The sequence below is a fragment of the Cavia porcellus genome, unplaced genomic scaffold (genome assembly GCF_034190915.1).
Source record: "Cavia porcellus strain 051 isolate PalLab524CR breed Dunkin Hartley unplaced genomic scaffold, mCavPor4.1 scaffold_21, whole genome shotgun sequence".
Classification (NCBI taxonomy): Eukaryota; Metazoa; Chordata; class Mammalia; order Rodentia; family Caviidae; genus Cavia; species Cavia porcellus.
Genome location: NW_026947504.1, coordinates 60,842,345 through 60,866,192, shown reverse-complemented (window position 1 = coordinate 60,866,192; position 23,848 = coordinate 60,842,345). Strand labels below are relative to the sequence as shown.

Here is a 23,848-nt window from a genome sequence, read left to right as displayed (position 1 = left end):
TGCCCATAGGCCCAAACTTTACTCTAAAGCCAAAATATAATCAGCCTACTATAGATCCTGTTACTACTGTTCAAACAACCATAGTAAGTCCCTCAGCCATAACAGTTTCTCAAGCTCCGCTACTCCAGACAGATCACGTACCTGTCCCTCAATATTCACATTCTAACCTACTCAGTTTGATTAAAGGAGCATACATGGCTTTAAATCATACCCGACCTGATCTCCCCCAATCCTGTTGGCTATGTCTAAGTCCTAATCCCCCGTATTATGAGGGAACCGCTCTAAATGACTCTTATACACTAACCCCCAACCCCGGCCAATGCGATTGGAATCAAGTATACCACACTCTCCCCCTTCCTGGCCTCGCTGGTCAAGGAACTTGTATAGGAGCAGTTGATAACTGGCCAACAAGCTTGCAACATCTTTGCCTCACACACACTAATTCCTTTCCCAAAGATCAGTACCTCGTCCCTCCTACTGGAGCCTTTTGGCTATGTACCAATGGGCTCACTCCTTGTGTCTCCACTAACGTCCTCCTTGCAGACAGCAGCTCCTGCATCCTTATAGACCTTATGCCACGCATTAAATATCTCCCCCCTAACACACTCCCCCTCATGGGAGGTCGATATAAACGAGAACCTGTCTCCCTGACCCTAGCAGTCCTATTGGGGATAGGTGTGGCGGGGGGGATAGGAACTGGCACAGCAGCCCTCATTACTGGGCATCAGTCTCGCCAACAGCTTCTTGCAGTAGTAAACCAAGATTTACAGGCCTTAGAAACTTCTATAACTGCGTTACAACAATCTCTCTCGTCTCTATCTGAAGTAGTGTTACAGAACAGAAGAGGCTTAGATCTTCTATTTTTAAAAGAAGGCGGTCTCTGCGCTGCACTTAGAGAAGAATGTTGTTTCTACACTGATCATACTGGGATTGTAAAAGACGCAATGGAAAAGCTGAGAGAGAGAATCAAATCTCGAGAGCCCCCTTCAAGTGAAGCCAAAATGTTTTCCTTCTGGGAATCAATCCTGCCCTGTGTTCTCCCTTTACTGGGACCCCTGGCCGGATTCATTATAGTCATGGCTATAGCCCCTTGCCTCATTAACCGAGTAACCCAATTTGTGAGGGCTCAGATCTCTCAGGTAAAAGTTATGGTGCTACGCCAACAATATGACCCCTTACCTATACAGGACCTTTAGGATTAAAAGTCATTGGAAAAATAAAAGGGGGGAGTGTGAGAGTCGACCCCCCTGCTACAACCCCCTCCCCAGAGCGGGGAATGAAAGGGTTAACTCCCTAACTCCCCAGAGCGGGGAATGAAAGGGTTAACTCCCTAACTCCCCAGAGCGGGGAATGAAAGGGTTAACTCCCTAACTCCCCAGAGCGGGGAATGAAAGGGTTAACTCCCTAACTCCCCAGAGCGGGGAATAAAAGGGTTGACTCCCTAACTTCCCAGAGCTATCAAAACAGAGCAGTAAAGAGTTTTCCCTGCGGCGTTGGCCCTAACATTAGTACCCAAAGTATCAAACTCTGCAGAGGGCTTTGATCCTTCTGGAACCCTAAAATCATGCCACTTGTCTAATTTACTTTAAGCCTTTGCTGTACACTCATTTGGGACACTGGGAATCTTGGCCAGGTCCTCCATAGTCATTCTCCAACCATGTTCCCAAAACTGTCCTTATGATGACCTGACACTTTGGGGAGGCATCTGAGATCCAAATCTAAAATGTGACAAGTGGACCAGGGGTGTCGCTCTGTGGCACAGTTCTGACTAGCAGGTGCAAGGTCCTGAGTTTGATTCCTAGTACTAAAAAAGAAAAATAAACAAAATGTGACAAGTTACAACACTACTGTGTTTGGAGTCATTTCAAATGGTCTTTTCATTATCTCTTGTCTCACTGCCTTGTTATGTCTGTGCATGGAGTAACCTTTGCTCTCCCACCGTGGACTGTGTGCTCCTTCAGACACCACTGCATCTGCTCACTTGAGCACCCTTATCACCTGACACCAGGCTGCTGGAGGAAAGCTCTAGCGGTGAACTAAAAAGTGAAATAGCCAAGACTAGTGGCACACAACTGTGATCTCAGCACTCAAGAGGCTGAGGCAGGACGATTGCTGTAGTTCAAAGGTAGGCTTGGCTACATAGTGAGTTCAAGGCCAGGCAATCTCAAACAAACAAACAAACAAAAGTGTAAAACTGCACACTCAGTTTCTCCCAGCTGTGCTGTCATGAAGGAAATGACAGCAGGGGCTTTTGTAGTGTCAGGGAATCCTAAGGTCTGAGAGCACAATAGGACTGTTGCAGAAGCCTGGTACTGAACTGAAAGGAAAGCATTTCACACCCAGGATTTTGGAAGGCGATGATTTATTACACTAGCGGACTGAGGGGAATCGGTTCCAAATCACCAGCCCTGACTGAGAGTGAAATAGAAACTTCTGTACGTTATGTAAGCAGGGAGTAAAAAAGCTGAGAGCAGGTTAGCATATAATTGGAATTAAGTCACACATTGTCAGGCAGAAGTAACTAAAGGGCATTGTTTATTACGAGGTGGGGATATTCTGGGAAAGGGGATGCTGAGCAGGGTGGGTAGAGACCAGTATGTCCTTGACAGGAATATTTTGTCCAGAGTAGAAAGTCCTTGAAATATATTAGAAAAATAGGCTATATTCTTAAGTTGGAAAATACAGTCCTTGCAGCTGGACTGGGACAGGCTGTCCTGAAACAGGCTATCTATGAGAGGCAGCTGGACCCAGATGGTCAAGGGTGACTAGTTTATCAATTACATGACATGTAGGATGAGCATATCTTGCCTCAATACAGCAACAAGCTCCTAACTGATTTTTTAAATTTCTTGCTATAAAATTTCCATTAGGACAGGGCACACTTTCCCATTAGGGAGCCCTCAGGCACTGGGAAAGCAACGTTGCAGAAGAGGTCTCTTCAGAAGGTGCCTCCAGCAAAAGAATCAAATCAATACAATGCAAAAAGGTAGACAGTAGAAAGAACATATATAAAATATGTAAATATAAAATATATATATAATTGAGCCATTATTAAAAAATCACAGCCAAGGGGCTGGGGATTTAGCTCAGTGGCATAAGCGCCTGCCTTGCAAGCATGCAGTCGTGAGTTCAATCCCTGGTACTGATAAAAAGAAAAAAAATTTTTAAATAAATAAATCACAGCTAGAGGAGTCAGAGTATTGCTCAGTGGTAGAGCAGCTCACTAGCACACACAAAGCCAGCACCACACCTTAAACAAACAGATAACAACAAAACCTATCTATGGCAGTCATTAAAGAAAACATTATTGGAATCCTGGCAAGTTAAATCGAATCTACCATTTCCAGTGCAACCCACAGTAAGAATAAACATACCAAGACATATTCAAAGTTAAGGGCAGCCAAGGGGTCCTAAACCCAATCCAAGTGAGGACACGTGAACAAAGGACCTGATCCAAGGACTCTTCCAGAATTTATTATGTTGTGAAGAAGGGAGTGGTTTGAGGATGCATAACAGAGAGGATGCTGGGAATTATGTGAATAATGTAAGCTAGTTAGCCGGGTGGGGAGAAAGGCATCTTTGTAAAATGCAGGGAGAATGACGTGCAGAAGGATCAGTCTGCATAATTCAATTAAGGTAGTATTTGAATTGTTTTAGGAAGCTGTTGCTTCACTTTCTGATATGTAAAGTCTTGTGCCTTAGGGAGTCATAGCCTCTTACTTTGAGGTCCGTACCCAGCTGACATTCCTGGAGCTGGATGGCTCTGCCATGTCACTGCACTCAGATGTTTCACAGAGAGCACTATGCGAGGAAACAGGAGACTGTCATGGGCCTTAGAGATTCCCATATCAGTACTTCAGCTGGCCTTATTTGCATTGCTTACAGTCAACTGAATAAAAAAGGAAATACCATAGCCAGCTCTGTACCTATCAGTATGAAATAAGATCTAACTAATGTTGCAGCAATTGTTCTGCATTTCAGGAGAGATGCCCTTGTAGTCTTCTAAACACTTAATCCCAGCGTCACAGACCCTAATCCACCCACCATCAACACTCGCCACCTATGACCGACCGCATGAGGCTTCGGGAATACCTACATAGAAGCCATCCAAATATGGTAAATGTGACTCAATTTGCCATTGGGAGGTGGGGTCTTCTTGGAAGAAGTAGGTGTAGGGAGTATGACCTGGAAGGGTCCATGTCCTTTCCTGGGTCCTCCTCTCTTTTTTCTGGCCACCATGATTGTAAGCAGCTTTCCACTATCAAACCCTTCCACCGTGTCCTTTCCGCTTTGAAGCCAGCTCACTATGGAATGAAATCTTCTAAAGCCTATGAGCCAAAATAAACCTCTCTTCCTATAAATTGTTGGTGTCAAGTATTTCGATTCAGTGACAAGGAAGTGATAAAGACAAAGAGTGTCCTTCCACTGTGTTCTGGATGTTTCCCCAATAAATAAATAAACTCTCAAATGATTGTTTTCCAATATATAAAGTAACATATTGCCCTGACAACTTTCAATTTTTTTCTTTACTTCTGGTCTTTTAAGAATTTTACTAGTGTATTAGTCCATTTTTGTTACTATAATAAAATACCAGAACCTGAGCATTTTTTAATTTACTTAAATTTTCACAGTGCTGAGGAAGGAATCCAGGGCCTCACACATGGTAGGCAGCTTGGAGTATTTGACTTTCAAAAGGGGTTTATTTAGACTATTGTTCTGTGGGTTCAAGGGCATGGTATCATCAGTATCTGCTTGGCTCCAGTGAAGGCCTAATAGTGGGAACAGGTAAGAAGAAACCACATGGAGAGACAGGAAGCCAGAGTGGGGAGGGGCAGTCTTGTTCTCTTTATAATAACCAAAGAGCTAATTCAGGGTTCCAGGAGAGCAACCTCCGTCCCTGCCAAGGATGATGCTCCGGAGAACTGCTGACCTCCCTCCCACCAGGCCCGGCCTCCTGCAGTGCCCGGCCTCCCTCTGTACTCACACTGAGGAAGAACCCCCCAACACAGGACCCTCTAGGAATAAAACCCATCTACACCACAGCACCACGATGTGCCTGGGCGTCGTTTGTTTTGTATGTATTCTAGAGTGTCACGCAGTGTTTTGTGTAATACATGTCCCTCACCAAATTTTGCACATTTTCAACCATTATAGCTTCAATTACTTTTTCAGTGTCACTTGTCTTTTTTCCTTCCAGCATTCCTAATGCCATGTCCTTGGCTTAGAAAACTTTAAATGGAGAAAACTCCTTATTCCTTATTCCTAGCAATGACTTTTTTCCATAATGTTTCAAAAAAACTTTTTTTTGCACTCACAGTGTTTCAAGTAGCTCCTCTGCAAACACCACCCACACATACACACAGGTTAGAATTATGCTCTACAGGAGGTCAGTCACCAGAAGTGAACTCTGTTCAGGATGTTTAGAGGAGACTATTTATCACTCACCAACCACTCCTGCTCACTTCCCTTTAGCCTCCCAGGAAGTTCAGAGTTGGCAGAGAAGCAGGACTTCTTGTCTTGGTTACTTTTTTCTCCTTGCTGCAACAAAATACCTGATGCCCCAAATTAAGGAAAGGTTGATTTAGCTCACAACTCCTGGAGATTTCAGTCTATAATCAGCTGCCTCCAAAGAAGGGCAGCATGGCAGAGGGGCAACTCTTCAAGGTAGCACAAGACAAAAAAGCAGCCAGAGCAAAAGTGGAGGGAGGCAGAACGAGCCTCTTTTCCTCCCCTATAGGGTAAGGGGGCCGGGAGCTGTGGCTCTCACACCACCTCTGTGACCTCCTCTTGCATAGGCTGAGGATGTTTACAAAGTGAGGACCTTGGCTTCCTGCTGAAACCTTTAAACTTCTCCAGTTAACACAATGTATCAAACATTAGGCTCTCTACCTGAGAAGTTCCAGTCCCCAGTGGTTACACAATTTACTGTGTCAATCTTACTAAGAAATCAATGGACTAGTTTGTAAAATAGCCAAATCCTGAATTCACTCATTCTAAAAGTCCAAAGGATTAAGATTCCAGGGCCATTAAGAACAGTCAAAATGCCTGGATTAGGCTCAATTTTTCCAGGAAATAACTGTGTGACCTTGAACAAATGGCTTTCCTTTTTCAAAAACAACATACAAGGAGCCCCTCCTATCTTCGTGACACATGCCACCTGCGCCACAGGTTGGTTATATAGAGCAAAGGGGGCAGTACACATGAAGACTGCTCCAGACGGTCTGGCACAGCTATTCCCCTGCCACTCTGTAAAGGGTAAAGACCTAATAACAGTCCCCAAGGCTGGCAGTGCTAAGACCCTACGTAATCTATGAATGAGCAGTGTAAACCTAATTGGATGCTTTTCCAGAGACGGTCTACAAAGATGTGTGAAGGAAATGACCATTCAGCTAAATTCTGGGGTTGGAGGGCTGCTTTTCTTTCCCTAAGAACCCAAATGCTGAAGATACATATTTGTAAAATCCAGAATGAAACATAACCCAGTTTACTTTGGTCACTAGATACACTGTTCAGGATTCTTCACTGGCCCTTGGGAACTCTTCCAAGGGGAAACAGAAGCCCACAGTCAGCTGGGAAGCTGGATGATGTCACCTAAACTGAAGAATAGCCCAGGCATGAAGTAGCCATAGACTTACACAAAAGGAAGCTGTGCCCCACGTTCAGCAGGAATAGAAACCCAAGGCAGAGCTGCAAGGAAAGGTCAGCACAGAGCTGAGAGGCTGGCAAGAGAGGGGATGCCTGAGACCAGGGAGGGCAGGGTTGGCTGGATGCTTAGAGGGCCCCGAGAGGAGGAGGAGGCCAGGGAGTAGAGGGACAGGAGGAAACAGATGAAGCATGATTCGGCCTGCCCTGCCTCAGTGCCTTGGGTGTGAAATGAGCTAAATAGTGCCCACCCACAAAGCCCCGGTTATTTCCCCCCACTGTCACCAGGGTCCTGCTGCCTCTGTTTTATATTCCCGGGCAGGGGGAAGTAGCTGTGTATGGCAGGGTAAAGCCTGGGCATTCCCAGACCGGCAGGCTTGACCAGCCTGGATCTGCTCGCCCTGCATCCAGCTGCAACCCCAGCTGCTTCCCATCTCAACGGCACATTCAGAGCTTTGCTTTCTCGCTGTGCCAGTGGTACAGCCTCCTTCCGGTTCCTTTGGACACACCAAACTTACTTTCTTGGCCTTTCAGCCCAGAAAGATCTTGGTGCAGTCCATGCTTTCTCATTGTCCAGTAACATTATTTGCTCAAGTGTCATCTGCTTGGTGAAACAGTCTCAGGTCCTTCTCACCAAACAAAATCTATCACATCAATGTATTCTAGATTTCTCAAAGTTCTTACTACTCTTGTATAATTTGGCTCAAAAATGACCACTAAGGGCCGGGGATTTAGCTCAGTTTATAAGCGCCTGCCTGGCAAGCTTGAGGTCGTGAGTTTGATCCCAGGTACTCCAGAAAATAAATAAAAATTTAAAAATGACCACTAAAAGGTTTATGGGTTCAGAAGTGAGACTTTGAGGAAATGATTCCATCATGGAGCAATGGATTAATCTGTTGATGAGTTCACAGCCGAATGTGCTTCCCGCCTTCCATGAGTTGAGAAGCTTTTCTCTGCCACGCCCTTCCTACCATGCTGTCTCTGCCTAGGAGCCACCAACCATGGACTGAAACCCCTACCACTAAGAGTTAAATACACCTCTTCTCCTCTGACTTGTATATGTCAGCTATTTTGTCCCAGCAACAGAAAGGTAACTAATACAACTCTTCAAAGTTATCTTGTTTACCTGTATCACTGTGACTGTCACTCTTTCCCCCAGGATGCCTCTCTGCTCACTACAGTATCCCTGGTGCCCTTTAAAGTCTTACTAACTACTGATGCATGAACCAATGGATAGGATAAGGTGAGGGTTACACGATGATGTGTCTGTTACTGTTATTCCGCTTAAGTCTGATCCGCTTGATAAAGCAGTAAAAGTGGACATCCTGCCCCCAAATGAGCACAATAATCACTGATTTTTTCAAGAAAGCCATCTTTATTTCATCTAAAGGACAAGAACAGGACTCAAACAGATTCATCACCAATCCTTTCTAGGTACAGTCCGATAGCTTCATGCCAATCAGTCTCAACCTTCCTAAATTGGTGTCCTCATTTAAGAAATAATAGTGGGAGAAGGTAGGACTGGTGCGCACTCCGTAACTCTAACACTTGCGAGGGAGAGGCAGGAGGATCACAAATTAGAGGCAATTTAGACTTCAAATTGATAATCTGTCTCAAGAAAGAAAGAGGGGCTGGGGATTTAGCTCAGCTGCATAAGTGCGTGCCTTGCAAGCAGGCAGTCGTGAGTTCGATCCCCGGTACCGATAAAAAGAAAAAAGACAAAAAAGAAAGAAAGAAAGAAAAACAAAGCCAGGTGTGGTATCTCCCACCTGTAATCTCAGGCTGAGGCAGAAAGATCACAAGTTCCGGCCCAGTGTGGACAATTTAGTGACTTATTAAGTCCTTGTGTCACTCACACACACACACACACACACACACACACACACACACACAGAGTCTCTTTAATGGATTGGGGATGTATCTTAGTGTGTTTAATCCCTGGGTTTAATCCCCAGTACCACCAGAGAAGGGAGAAGGGAGAGAGAAAAATTGAGTGGGGGTCTGGGGATATAGCTCAACAGCACAGCACTTGCCTAACAGGTAGAAGGTTCGATTCCCAGCAACCACAAAAAACAAAGATCTGCAAGAAAAGCAAAGCATGTAACGCACCCACTAGTTGCTGGGTTAAATCTCTAATTAGAAACTTCCACCTCCTGCAGTTCTTGCCTGCCTCCTACAGGCAAAGCTAAGGACCTAGACAGGCAGAAGCTGCTGACCTAAACAGTCACAGCTCCTGGAGGGCCAGACGGGCAGGGGTCTTCCTCCACGGGGATGCACAGACCAACTGATGGCCCAGGAAACCTTCCTCTGCCCTTATGTTTCTATTTCTTTTATCAGTACCGGGGATCGAATTCACGACCGCCTGCTTGCAAGGCAGGTACTTGTGCCACTGAGCTAAATCCCCAGCCCTGTGTTTGTATTTCTGAGACAGAGTTTCGTCATGCAGTTCAGGCTAGCCTGGAATTCACTATGCAGTCTAGGCTGGTCTCGAACTCGCTAAGTTCCACAGCCTCGCTCGTGCCGGGTTACAGACGTGCGCCCCGCGCCCGGCCGGCCCGAGCAGCTCGGAACTGTGACGCCAGCAGCTTCACTCGGAACCGCGCGCGGCAGGCACGACCTCGCCGCGCTGACGCCACCCTGGCGCGGGCGGCAGGATACACCGACAGCCACGCGGGGGAGAACCGCAGGGCTGGGAGGGGCGCCGGGGCGCCAGCTCGCCGGGCTCCCCACTCGCCCGAGGGGAGGCCCCAACGGTCCCGGGCCTCCAGACCGTCAAAATCAGCGGAGACTGTCTCGGGAAGAGGCCCCAGCGCCCGCCCGGTTCCGGGTGAGCCAGAACCTTCGAGCGATGCGCCCACCCCGGCAACCCGCCTTTTCTCAGAAGCCTCGGCTTTCCGGGCTGGAGCCCCCGCAGCGGGAAGCGCCCGGCAATCGCCGACGTGCCGTCAGGTGCGTCACTCCACTTCCGGGCGCCGCCCGCTGTGCGCCTGCGCCCCGCGCCGGGCGGCGGGTCTGGGCAGCGCCCTCTGCAGACGCGCCTAGAAACCTAAACGCGGCGGAGAGACCATAAAGGTGTCAGGTACTGCAGCTCAGTCTTTGTGAAAGTGCGCGATGCGATGCAGATCCCTGTAGCGATGTGAGTGTGGGGGTGAGTACTGAGAATGCACTGACTGAAAAATGCCGCACTCAAAAACATACAGATAAATTAAGAACTGCTTTTGGCTGGGGGTGTAGCTCAGCGGTAGGGTGCCTGCTTAATGTACACAATGGGCAGGGTTCAACCCCCGGGATATATAATGAAAAAGAAAAAGAAAGAATTGCTTTTAATTAGAATAGTACTAGCAAAATATGTTGGGGGTGGCAGGTACATATAAGGCATATTCCGAGTCACCAGAGAATTGATTCCCTACAAGTTGACTTGCATTTATTCACTTACTCATTCAATTTTTCCACAATTTTTTTTGCTTTTATTATTATTTTATGGTCCTGAAGATTGAAGCCAAGCCCTTGCATGCAAGTGCTCCAACACTGAGCTTCACAGTATTTCTTGTGTGCCTAGTAAATAAAATACCAAGCACTCTTGTTAGTAAAACCAAGACAAGGCATTCTCACCTGGGAGTGACAGTTATGAAACACATAAGTATATGTAAAAATGGTGTTGAGTGCGATAAAGGAAACAGGTTTTCAAGGGCCCTGATTTAGGAAGGATGGTCAAAGATGGCCTCTCTCTGGAGCTGATTTGAAGCCAGAAACAAAAATCTGACACAGAACTAGTTGGGAACAAAGAGAAATTCCCAGGGGCACAGAGTTCTCAGTTGAGGCACTTAGTGGAACTGCCTCTGATTGTACCCACTTCTCATTATAGGCAGCTAAAGCAGATAGAAATTAATGGACAGAGAGGGACATGGCTCCCAAGGAAGTCAGCCCAAAGATACAAACACTGAACTTGTGATGGGAGGTGCAGCTGAAGAAGGCCTCAAGATTCAGTGGCCAGACCTACGTGCCTCCCTAAGGGATAAGCAGTAACTTGAGATTATACTGTAATTAACACCACCTGGTCCAGAAATCCAGCTAGCCATCCCTGGCAGGTGGGTGAGCAGAGCGTCTAGACTCGTCCCTTCCCCAAATTTGCCTTTGTTCTTTTGTGTACCCTTGCTATGGCCTAGTCCCTACTGGATCAGTGTTAACTAGGTGGCTGTACTTGTAATCTTACAGGTTGGTGATAGTTTGACCCATTGTGATTTTGCTGACAAAGGCTTTTCGTGGCCACCCATTTGGGAGCCCACCTGGAAATCCAAGAGCTATTCTTTTCTTCGTATTTTCAATAAAACTCTCATAACTTCTTCCTTTGCTTTGTGACTTCATTCCTCGATGACATAGGACAACGAATTCAGCAATTTGACATCGAGCACGTGGGAAATTGTATTTCTCCTTTATCATTGTCTAATGTATTGTCTGCCCACTTAGCATTAAGATTCTAGCAATAATTTTGTCCCCATCATCCTATAATAAATGAGAATCAACAAGAATGTCATCATCAATGAATATAATTATTATGCTAGTTTAAGCTGTTTTTCTTGAAAGCTGCTGACATAAGTGTTTCAGAGTATTTGGGTCTGCATGGCAGAGAGAAAGGAAAGATAAATCCTTACCCTATAGTTCAGCAAGCACAGGAAAGAATGTTTCGTTTTATGGTACTGGGGATTAAAACCAGTTTCCAGGTCCTTTACACTGAGCTACCATTCCTAACCTTTTTCTAAATTGAAACAGTCACTAAACTGTCAAGTTGACCTGAAACTTGTGACCGTCTTGCCTCAGCATCCCAAATTAGTGGGACTACAGGATGTGCCAATTTGCCAGGATAGGGAAGAGACAATCTATTAAGAATGGTCCTTAGCTTCCAGCCTAGCTGTTCAGAAATTTGGGTAGCTGAGTCACTGGGTGTTGTAGTCAGGGTTTAGTAGGAAAAGGATTTAACACAAGACATAATTTATAGGATTATTTTATAATATTCTCCCAGAGTCAAATACAGATTGCAGAAGATCTGTCCACACACCAGAGACCCGAAGAAGAACCCTGTTGAGGGCCTAGATCCCACAGCAATGTCTTGCACAAGTCCAGCTGTTGATCTAGAGCCCACGGTGATGAGTCCAGCTGAAGGCCTAGAGCCCACAACAATGTCTCTCTTTAAGTCTGTATCAAGGATCTGCACTGGGAAAGCCCAAAGGCCTGTAGTGGAAGCTAAAAAGTCTGTGTCAGCAGGATGAAGGGTCAGTGCCAACAGGCTGAGCGATCTGCACTGGAGCCAGAAAGGGTTGTTCAAGGTAAGGATCAGAGCTGCCCCTAGAGAACCTCAGTCATACTCAGTGGTTGTGATACAGGGGAACGAGACTCCCAACCTACTATGTCTGCGAGTTTATGTTCTCTAAAGTCAAAGAATGAATTTTAGGAACAACAGAGGTGAAGAGTAGAATATATTTGAAAGAAGAAAAGCTTCTGCCTGAGGAGAGACAGAGAGAGGGTCCCGAGTGGGTTGCCAAGGACTCTGTCTTTTCCAGGGACTTTTATAGAGTGAAACCTTGGGTTTAAGGCAGGGGAAGACTGGGAACTCCCAAAGCCGATGGGCGTAAGGTGGGACACAACTATAGTTAGCCAATAAGATCAATAGTTCAAGTAAAATTGATTACATTGGGGACAAATGGGGGAGTGAGCCATGTAGAAAGCCGGCATGCTTAAGGAACAGTGACTCTTCCCTAGGGTTGGAATGGTGACTCCTGACTTCAAGGTGATCCAGACTTAAGCGCTGAGGATTATACTTAATGGTGTGGTTGCATTTGTTTTGCCTTCTGTCTTGAGATCAGACCCAGCAAGAAGTGTGTGTCCCCTCCAAGGTCATCAGACACCTGGTCCTCTGTGCCAGCTTCCTCGAGGGCCTAGGCCTGTCTGACTGCCTGTAATATTTGTAACTGGCTCAGCTGCCTTTAACAGTAGCGAGGACCCAAACGTCTCTGATAGTGAGAACAGCTGAGTTCCTATCAGGAAAGCCATCATGATAAGCTTCTCCAGGAGAATCAACAACACCATCTTTCTCGCCAGTTCTCTTTTTATGCTGTTGACAACAATCCTCAGGTGGCCTTCCGCACCCAGCACCAAGGTCACTCAGTTCAGCTGTATGCAACAAGCTGACCATTAGTTAATCCACCACGCTGGGGAAGTTCTAACATTAAGGTAAAAGGACTACTACCTTCCTAACTAAAAAAGTCAATTTTGTTTTAGAATTGGACTTCTTAAAGGGTAATAAGCATATGAGTCATCTCAGATCTTTTGAAAATACAGTAGGAATTGGGCATGGTGATACACACCTGTACCGCAGCACTCAGGGAAACTGAGGCAGGACACACACCTGTACTACAGCACTCAGGGAAACTGAGGCAGGACAGTCACAGGCTGGACAGTTTAGTATTTAGCAAGTCTCTGTCCCCCCCCCCAAAAAAAAAAAAAACGGCTATGGATATAACTCAGTGAGAGGACTCTGGCTTCAATCTCAAGCATCACGAAAACAACAAAAGCACAGTGGGGAGGAATAGCTGGATTTCCAGCAGGGCTCCAGGTAAGGAAGGCGAAGCAGCAGAGCCAGAACAGTGAGGATTTGGCAAACAGATGAGAAGTAGCCAGGAGGAGAGCATGTTTCCTCAGCGGACTGTTCTGTGCTGTTCTCGCCTGCGGCCTCCCGGCAGCACCTGCCCCACCTAGAGGAAACATCCTCACACACTGTGAAGTTGCTGGGAGGCTGCAGGCTGTTGGGAAGAGTTGGCCTGGGGGTGGGGAGGAGGTGGCCAGGGAGATGCCCACACCCAGCATAGTATCTTTTGTTTTAAAAGAAAAACAAATAACATGAGTGCCATATATCTTTTGTTTAAAAGAAAAATAACATGAGTGCCGTAGATTTGCCACCCCAGGTCTACACCTTTGATGTACAACTTTAGTTACAATGTATCAGTTCCTGGAAAGTTGACAGGGAACAGGATGCCTTGGAAAATGCATTTCTAAGTATCTCCATTTGCGGACTGAGACCTTTCCCTACATCTAGAGTCACCAACTCACCAGGCATGGTGGCACTGGCCTATAATCCCAGCACTTGGGAGGGGGACAAGGTTGCATCCAGCCTGGGTAATTTAATGACTTAGTGAGAGCCGGTATCAAAAATAAAGGGGCTTGGGATGTAACTCAATGTCTTTGGGCCCAGTATTATAAAAAACAATGCTTCTTTCCTTGACAGATGCCTGTCTTGGAAATTCAAGTTCCCATGATCTCTCTTGATAGAGTATCGATTTGAATAAACTCTCATCTTTTCTTATTCTGATCAAGGTAAATTATTTTTACCACTTGTGTCATCGTCACTGGCCTATGCAAGGCCATCTCTCATGGTCACTGACAAAGGCCCCTGCTCCCAGCGCTCCAAGTGAACGTGTCCTGTGTCCTGCAAAGGCAGGGGTGGGGGAGGGCAGAGTCCAGGAGCAGGAAGGCCAAAAAAGGCTCTGGGGATCGTCAGGGGAAGTGCCACCTCCCTCCCAGGCAGAACCACCTCCTCAGTCATTCTTCACCTTGCCAAGGGCTTGTGAGGTTGGGCATGGTAGGGAGTGGGGAGGATGCCCACAGAAAGAAAGGGAGCAAAGGGACAATGAAAAGTTAATATTTAATTGGTACAAAGTTTCTAAAAATGGGGAGTGGTGATGGTCCCACAGTATTATGAATGTACTTAATGCCACTGAGCTGTAGTCTTAAGTCACAGGCTTTCACCATAGAAGAGCACAGGTTTCCTGGAACGACCCTGCAGCTGTGCATGTAAGACCTGCACCACGTCAGCAAAGCCCACTCAGCCCCCTGAGTGTGGTTTCTGGAAAGCGGAGGGATGCATGAGGGCACACTCCACCGCCTCGGGATTTGACACGAGTAGAAAGGCCGAGACAATGAAAAAATAAAGGGCTCCTTGATTCAGTTTAAGAACCAAAGCTGAATGTGCCAAGCCGAGAGAACAAGAGGAGAGAAGGACACAGCCATCTGTTCTCAGCCTCCTGGAGCCCACTCTGGCTTGGGTCAAGTCTGCATGCCCAGTGTGGTGCTGTGCCTCCCTGGGAGTGGGAGTGGGCTCATCTCAGCTACAACTGGACTTGGAGCTCGGGCTCTAAGCTTGAGCAGATCTGAGACAACCTGAGAGGCCCTTTGCTTGTTCTATGGTGAACAGCCCACCATTCAAGCATAAATGTAACCTGAAAAATATGTTAGTGCAGGAGCTCGTGCCCTAGAATTCATGGACAGGATCAGAAAGGCCACAGAAAAATGTGTGCTTCTGGGGCAGGCCTATGACTTTGGCCAGATTCTCAAAGTGGTAGAGGATGTCAAAATAAAATTGAGAACTGTGAAGGGCATCAATTCCAGAACCACATCACATTGGACCCTGTGAACTCAAAGTCAGTCATTTTGTGCTTCAGATTCCCCTCCACTCAGCTGGTGACAGGGCTCCCAGGTGGAGTAATTTCCTAGGATGCACAAGGCACCAGATTCCAATCCCCACACTGAAGGAAAAAAGAAAACCACATTTAGAGTTTCCTCTACTACTAACTTTAATTTAGTTTCCAGGGAGAAGCACATCTTTTTTTGTTTGTTTGTTTTTTTGTCTTTTTTGAGACGGGGTCTCTCTATGTAGTTCAGGCTGGCCTTGAGCTCACTTTGTAGTCCAGGCTGGTCTCGAACTCAAAACGATCCTCCCACCTCAGCCTCCCGAGTGCTGGGATTATAGGCGTGAGCCACCAGGCCCAGCTCTGAGAAGTACATCTTTTTAAGACTAGCCTGAGCTTCTAATTCTGGCCATTATCAGGTTACTCAGAGGCTAAGGCAGAAGAATCTCTTACACCCAAGATCTCTGACCAGTCTGAGCAACCATAAGAAGACCTCCATCTCTTCAGAGAAATTGATACAGGGAAATGAAACTCCCAAGTTGGTGTTCTCTAAAATAAAAGAATGAATTTTAGGAACAACGGAGGTTAAAAGCAGAAATATTTATTGTGAGAAAGAAAGCTTTTGTCTGGGAAAGAGACAGAAGGGGTCTCGACTGGGTCGCCAGGGATTGTCTTTTGTAGGGATTTTTATGGAATAAAGTCATGAGGTGAGGTGGGTCTAAAGTTGGGGAAAATTGGGAACTTGCAGGGCAGATGGGCATGAGGTGGGACAGAGCTATGGTTAACCAATAAGTTTAATTATTCAGGTAAAATTGACCAAATCAGGGACAAAGGGGCAACCGAGTCACCTAGAAAGCAGGCATTCCCTTCCTATAGGGGGTTGGGATGGTGACTCTTGGTCTCTGAAAGTGATCCAGACTTAATCCCTAAGGATTATATTTAAAGGTGTGGTTGCGTTTGTTTTGCCTTCTGTCCTGAGATCTGGCCCACAGCCAGAGGTGTGGTCTCCCCAAGGTCACCAGAACTCTGTGCCAAGTTCTTAAGGGCCTAGCCCTGTCTGACTGCCTATAATATTTCTAACTAGCTCAGCTACCTGTAACAAAATGGCATGGAGTGAGGATCTAGCTTAGTGGTATAGTGTTTTCCTAGCAGGCCCTGGGTTCAAACCTCAGTATCACCAAAAAATAAGAATTAGTAGGAAACCTTTTGTTAAGAGACAGCTTTTTTGCCTTTGGCTTGGAGTCCATACAGAAAGACAGGATGAGCTCAGTGGCTCGAGGCACAAGTATCCCTCATCCCAAGGTGACAGCCAACAGCAGTGTGTGCAGGGGACTGAGATGAACACGAGGAGAAAGGAGAGGAGGGGGAGGGGAGCCGAGCGAACAAAGACAGGACAGGTTTCACTGCCACAGAAAGCATGTACCTCAATAGTATTAATGCATCTTCCCAATATTGTAAGTGTGGGGTTTCCATTTATAGAAGGAAATAAAATAAAAATGGACAGTGGTCTAGGGATAGTCTACTTATAAATACATAAAATAACTTCTCAACATTCCTTCTAGGAGCAAAAAGCGAGGTCGCTGGGGTGCAGGTAGTAATTTGTTCATAGGTCCTGCATGCTGTTTGCATGAGTTTAGTTTGTAAAAAATCACGAGGCTGTACCCTGACAGTGTGGGAACTTATGTAAGTATTTTATACTTTTAAATTTTTATCTGATTCTTTTGTTTTGTTTGTGCAGGACACTTTTAATATTTAAACTTTAAAAGAATTTCCAAGCAAGTGGTTTTGTTTTGTTTCATTTCTTTTGAGATCGGGCCTTGCTGTGTACTTCAGGCTGGCCTTGAATTTACAGTGATCCTCCTGCCTCAGCCTCCCAAAGGCTGGGATTACAAGTGTGTATCACCATGCCTGGTTTAAAAATTTTTTTAAAATCCCTTCTACTGTACAGATTCCGCTTCAGAGAACTATCCATTTCTAATTAGGGTGCTAGGATTAAATGCATACTGGCAGGGAGAACTGGAAAAACAATTTTTGGAGGGGTGGGTACAAGGTACAACTCTGTAATTCAGGCTGGTCTTGAACTCACTGTGTAGTGCAGGCTGATCTCAAATTCATGACAATCCTCCTGTCTCAGCCTTCCAAAAGCTGGGATTATAGTCATGGGCTACCACACCTAGCTAGAATTAGAATTGTAATCCTTTCTACTTATTAATTATAAAGAAAATTTAAACCTGACCCATCAATTTGCTTGTTCTTGACCACAGGAGGAATGTGACCTGGGGACTGCCACTGAGTCACTGGCCTGGGAATGGCTCAGCAGCACCCACTGTCGGGTCCTCCTGATGGGACCTAATGACAGCTGCAGCTGCCAGCTTCTCACATCCCAGTGAATGGATTCAAGATGGGGCTGAACCTGGTGTTTACTCAGATTCCTGATTTCCTCAAAGAAATGCCCACCTAATGGACTTGCTGTAGCTACCACCCTTGATTCCTAAACCTAGAAAGGCCGCTTAGAAAGGAAACCATGGTTCTTGTTCCCTAAGAGTATTAGGACAGCACTGCCATTTGAGCTCCTTGGACAAAAAATGCTTTGGAAATGTGAAGCCTCTCAAAATTCCTCTACTGGCCAAACTCCTTGTAAGAAAGTGATACTCCTTGACCACACAAATATTGTCTGCTGCTCTCTCCATTCCATTCTGCAGTAGATTAGTGCTCTACAAAAGCACTGTAAATGGGGCATGGTGGTGGAAGGACTTTGGCCCAGTTGGGACACTGTAGCTGGTGTAAAGCCTTGGAGGTGGAACCAGGGGGCTCTATCATCCCCACCCCTAGGAATTTACCTGTGGTGCGAAATGAATTACTAATGCCCCTCAGGCACCACCCCAAACCTAAGCTACATGTATATCCCCACACCACATGTCCAACAGAGAGATTGCCAGACCCCAGAGGGTCGGGGGTCTCTCCCCGCATTTTTAAAATAAAGGTCATTTATACTTCATACTTCTTATCTTTTCAGTCACACCACAATTCCATCAGTGGCACATGCTATGATCCCAGCATTCTGGGAGGCTAAGGCAGGAAGACTGAAAGTTCAAGCTCAGTTTGAGCACTTTAGTGTCTTAGCAAGACCCTGTCTCAAAATTAAAAATAATAAAGAGATCTAGAGATGTATCTTTGTGCATGTTGTACCCCCCCCCAAAAAAAAAAAACCAACCCCATGATGTCTGTTGTCAAGAAGGGGGCAAGACGTCTTTTAAAAAGAAGCACTTTTATTTAAGCTGGTATCCAATGGCACAGTGCAGATGGAGTTTGCAAAGCTGTGCAACTGGGTTAGAATTTTGACAGATTTTTATAGTTCACTTATGATTAGCTCACTCACCACTTAAGTACATAGCAATGAGAAACAGAAACAAGGTGGGCCTTTGTTCCCCTTTGCTATGGTCAGAGGCATTTCACAGTGGGTGGTTAGCCAATTCAAAGCCCTTGGTTTGCCAATTCCAGGAACATTTGTCTCTCACAAAGGGAACAATGGTTGACACAGCAAACAGGTTACTAAGGTGAAGACATACAGAACAGCACAGGCACATGGTCAGTTAATCTATAACTGTGGTTGGTGCTAGGTAAGGAACCCAGCATAGAATGCCAGTACTGCTAATAACTATCTTTTTAACTATTTTAGTTTTTTTGAGCATTTTAGTCAAAGGCCCTCTGGGTTTAATCCTCAGTACCACACAATAAACAAAAACCCATTTTCCTGAAGGAACCACTAACATTGGCAGTGTAGAGGGAGAATCCTGAGAATGTGTAGCTCAGGACACTCGGGGTGTTGCTGTACAGACAAGCGTAGAGGGCACCTGGAAGATGGTACACATGCTTTTCTACGTGTATAATACTCCACAGAACAAACTGGAGGATTCCATGATGCAGCTTCACTCACAGGACAGAGAAGGAATCACAGAGATAGGTACAGAGATGGGCTGGCACTGTGGTAGCCACTTTGATTTTTTTTTATTGTATTAAATATAACACAAATTTTACCATTTTAAGCGGCTAAGTGTACAATTCAGTAGCAACCATCATTACAACCCATTTCCAGAACCTCTTTGTCAACCCTGCCCAAAGAAATTCTGTTAATTTTTTCTGGTACTGGGGAGCAAACCCAGGGGCAGTCTACCACTGAACTACATCTTTAGTCCCCACCCTCATTTAAAATTTTAAAATAAGGTCTTTCCTGCTAACTTACTCAGGCTGACCTCAAACTTGAGATCCTCTTGCCTCAGACTTCCAGAGTGCAGGAATTACAGGCTACAGTCATCATGCCCATCTATTGTTTTATGTGCTTGATGTTACCACTCCTCAATACCAGCCTGAAAAGTTACACCCAATTTCCAGGTGAGAAAACTGAGGCTCATACAGCTGCATGAGTCATGTGGCCAGTAAACAGCTGAGCTCCCACAGAGCAAGTCATAATAACTCCTCCACTTTCCCCAATGCATCGAGGAAAAGATCTATGTTCTCTGAATGGTCATTTCCTTCAACAACCAAACAAAGATCTCTAAGCAACTGCAACACAAATGTATCAAAAAAGACAAGCACCACAGGTCTGACCGAAATCACTCATGCCCAATCCCAATAGCTCACCCCTGCTTCCTCCCAGCTTCTGCCACCAGCCTGTCAGTGAGCAGGTTTGTGGCCACCTGGAACAGATTCGGTCCCAGGAACAAAAGCATTTGTCATCCCCCCACTGCCAACATATGCTACACAGTCACCGTCTCCTCAGTGACCACAGGGCCCTGGGATGAGTACCGCTGATGTCCTTTTCACCTCACCAGTATTTTTATTTAAGCTCAATTTAAATTGCCGGTTAAGTGTCTTTTGGTTTGTTTGGTTCTAGAGATTAGACCCAGGGCTTCTCACAGGCTGAGCACAAGATTCTGTAAGAGATCACAGAACAGACTTCTGGGAGCCTCCGGCCATGGCCTTTCCCTTCCTTCTTACCCAGTGGGAACTGCAAAGGGTAAAGCAGATAACCACAGCCTGACCCCTTGCTCTCCTTTCTCCCCTCTGGAAAGTGAGCCTAGCACTCTGTCCAGTACAAGGTTTATAAGCTGTCTGCTCCAAATAGGCATTAATTAATATAAAGTATTAAGAAATCACTTGCTAGCAAGAAGAATCACTTCCACCCTGGCCTTTTTTTTTTTTTTATCCGTACCAGGGATCGAACTCAGGACTGCCTGCTTGACCGCCTACTTGCAAGGCAGGCGCTTATGCCGCTGAGCTAAATCCCTGGCCCCCACCCTGGCCTTTGTCCCTTCTGTTTATTGCTTTTTTAAAAATTTTATATATTTTTAATTTTGAGCCAGAGTCTTGCTAAGTCGCTAAGTTGCCCAGGCAATCTGCAGTCCTCTTTCCTCAGCCTCCAGTGTGCTGGGATCATGGATCTGTAGCAACACACCTGGCCCTCATTTTCTTAATTACTTCACAACCCAGGTGACAAAGTCAAGTGGCTCTTAGCCCTGCTAGATCACTGCTGAGAAGTACAGCCTAGAAGTTGCTTTTGGAAACCATTAACGTCCTGTAAAGGAAAGAATGGATGTGTGCTGGGGTGGGTGCTGCGGCCGCACTCTGACAGGGGAGCCCTGTCAAAGCTTATCTGTCACATCTGCTGCTATTAGTGTGTTGCGTCTCCTGTCAGTTTCGCATTTGCTTCAGGGCAAGGCGTGTCTTTATTCCCATTGCACATCTAGCAGTTTGCAGAACTGCCTCACAGTGATTGCTGCATTTATACTTTTGAACGATCTAATTAAGAAAATCAGTTCTACCAGGGTTTGTTTTTTGGTGAGGGTGGGGGGTGTTGAGGCTCAAACCCAGGCATTGATCATGCAGGGAAAGCACTCTACCACTGGGTTATACTTTCAGCCTTAATTCTGATAGTAAAAAAAAATGTCCCTTTTGAGACCCAGTTGCCCTGGGGCAAGTATTTTAGAAGATCACTTTTTTTTTAAGCCAGGTGTGGTGGCACATGACTGCAATCCCAGCACTTTGGCAGACTAAGGCAGGAGGATAGGGTTAAAGTCCAGCCCGGGGAACTTGACAGTTTAGCAAGACCTTTACAAAGGCCGGGGAGGTAGCTCAGTGTGAAAGTCCTGGGTTCAATTCCCAATTTAAAAAAAAGTCATCTCATAATAGAAGTAAAAGCCTTGAGGACAGAAAAAAGAGATGGTTAAGCTGCCCGCATGGAAGAAAATGAGTGGTTTGGCATTTGGGAGGGAGTATGTCAGTTTCTCTTGGGTTTTGTCCCCACCCTCACCTGCCTGCTGGGAAGACCAGGAGGGGCTGAGGAGGAAGCCGGGAGGACAGCAGCAGCGGGCTGCTTGGGAGGCTCCTGAGAAGTCACAGGAGAGACACCTTCCGAACGACACCCAGAGGTCAGCCCCCAGCTGCTGCCGCGCTGCCATCCATCAACACACCTTCTTCCTGACTGCCCTCCGTGACTAGGTGAATGTAAACACGGGTGGAAACGGGCAAGGTTTTGGGTTTTCTCTGAGGTTCTGTGCTGGCCTTCTCTGGGTTTCCTGGGGACAGAGAGCCCAGCAGACATGCATATTACAGAAACAGTATCTGCACAGGTTGCTGGAAGGATATTTTGTCTATTTCAGGTCATTTTCTGGAGTGCTTGTTTTCTTGAAATAATCACAGGATTAGAGGCCATAGGCAACACTTAAGAGTGTCTCATTATCAGATACCAAAAAAAAAAAAAAAAAGATTTTTTCCTCTAGAATATTTACATTTACTTAAAAATGATTTTTTTGTTTGTTTGTTTTGTTTTTGTTTTTGTACCAAGAATTGAACTCACGATCTTAAGCTTGCTAGGCAGGCACTGTACCCTAAGCTATGTCCCCAGTATGATGGTGAATCTTACAGCTAATGCTATCCCCCTTCATTCTGGTTGCTAGCTGGAGCCCAGCGGTACAGGACTTGATGACACTTAGTTTGCATGTCTGCTCCTGCCTTGTCCTGCTGTCTCCTTTGCATGTTTGGCCACAGGGTTCGGGTGCGGTACCAGGAATTGAACTTGGGACCTCAGCCCCCACCTCAGTAATTTCTGAAGGAGACTGTGCTACACAGACCTTTTTAAGAGCTGCTACCAATAATTTTTCGGGCAGGGCAGAGAGTAAAGAAAAAGAAATTTACAAGCTTTCAATTTACGTTATCTGTAATGCCCATGCCAGTGTGCTCTTTATTTGAAAGAGTGGCAGCAGAAGATAAGCTATTGCCCTCCTGCAGAGAGGCGGGAAGCATACACCACTCCCTTCACAACTGCCTAAGAAGTCCTGGCGGCCCCTTTTAGCACAAGAATTCACAGGTCAGTTTTTCAGATCAAAATCACATTAACTCACCCACACATATGTGCACACAACACACATGTGCAGTTTGTAAAGTGTAGCCAGACTGGCCTCAGAAGACCCATTAGCTCCTAGCCACACAATTTAGATAGAACTCCCATAGCTTTTCTCAGGTATATATGCTTATTTCTCCAGTGTTTTTCTTATAAATTGTCTACACATAACACATGAGTACTTCCCTATCCTGTACTTACATTATGTTTGTCTCTATGAGAAAAATGTTTATTAGAAATTAAATATGCAAACATTGGGGTAAATATTCAGGTACTTCAATTAGTGCTAAAGTTCCTCATCCACAAGTTTCCTCCCAGCCCAGCTACCTCCTGGAGTTACTGTCACCAGCCCTTCAAGGCTCTCCTGTGGGCTCTTGCCAATATGTACGTATCTACAGGAATATATTTTCTTATGATTGAGGTTTTGTGTGTGTGTGCACATGCACACGTGCCCATTCTGTTTGCTTGTTTGGCTAGTTTTTTTTAGATTGGGTCTTGCCATGTAACCATATTGGCCTCAGTCTTCCAGTGATGGGATTAATATAGTTTTTATGTGTGACTGTGTCTACTACAGGTCATGCTGTTGTACACTTTGCTTTTTTTACTTAAAAATGTTTCTGAGAGGACTTTTCTCTCTCCAGTGGAAAAGCTCTTCTCCATATAGACATCTAGACAGCAGCTTTTTTTTTTTTACTTTTATTTTAAAGGGGGTAAAAGTAAACAAAACAAAATAGGACATAAGAAAGCAATGTAAGAGACACAAATTTCAAAGCTAAATGACCTGAGATCTTCACTGTCTATCATATTGTCTCTTGTGTTCTTCCAAATAGTTGTCCATGTCTTCGCATACAGAGAATTCATACAAAACAACATAAAACTGATCCGAACTGAATGAGGGAGGTGTTTTAGGTCTTCAAAACCAGACAATAGGGAAGTCACTAATGGCTGTCGTAGAGTCTCTTGTTCTCTTCAAAATAGCTGTCCATACTTTCATGTATATTGAAGTTAAACAAAACAAAACAGGCAGGGGTGAGAGACTGCTTCGTTTCCCAGCACTCCAGGTCTCAGCATGGCGCAGGTCCCAGTAAATGACACTGGCTCCCATCCTGGGCTACTGGAGCCTGCCATGCTCACAGCTACTCAACAGGGTGAGGAGAGGTTGCTTTAAGCTGTTTCTTTCTTTTCTTTTTCTTTTTGTTTCTTTTGTCTTTTTGAGGCAGTGTCTTGCTATGCAGTTCAGGCTGCCTTGAGCTCACTTTGTAGACCAGGCTGGTCTCAAACTCGCAACAATCCTCCTGCCTCAGCCTCCTAAGTCCTGGGATTCCAGGCATGAGCCACCAAGCCTAAA

At 45.6% G+C, this 23,848-nt stretch overlaps 1 long non-coding RNA gene across 1 annotated transcript; it reads left to right on the top strand.

The window, feature by feature from the left end:
• Positions 1-8,857: 8,857 nt before the first annotated feature.
• Positions 8,858-18,260, top strand: LOC106025081 (uncharacterized). The gene is made up of 3 exons (XR_001198672.3): positions 8,858-9,790; positions 11,663-11,966; positions 17,366-18,260. It is a non-coding gene; the product is annotated as an uncharacterized LOC106025081 (long non-coding RNA).
• The last annotated feature ends 5,588 nt before the right edge of the window (positions 18,261-23,848 follow it).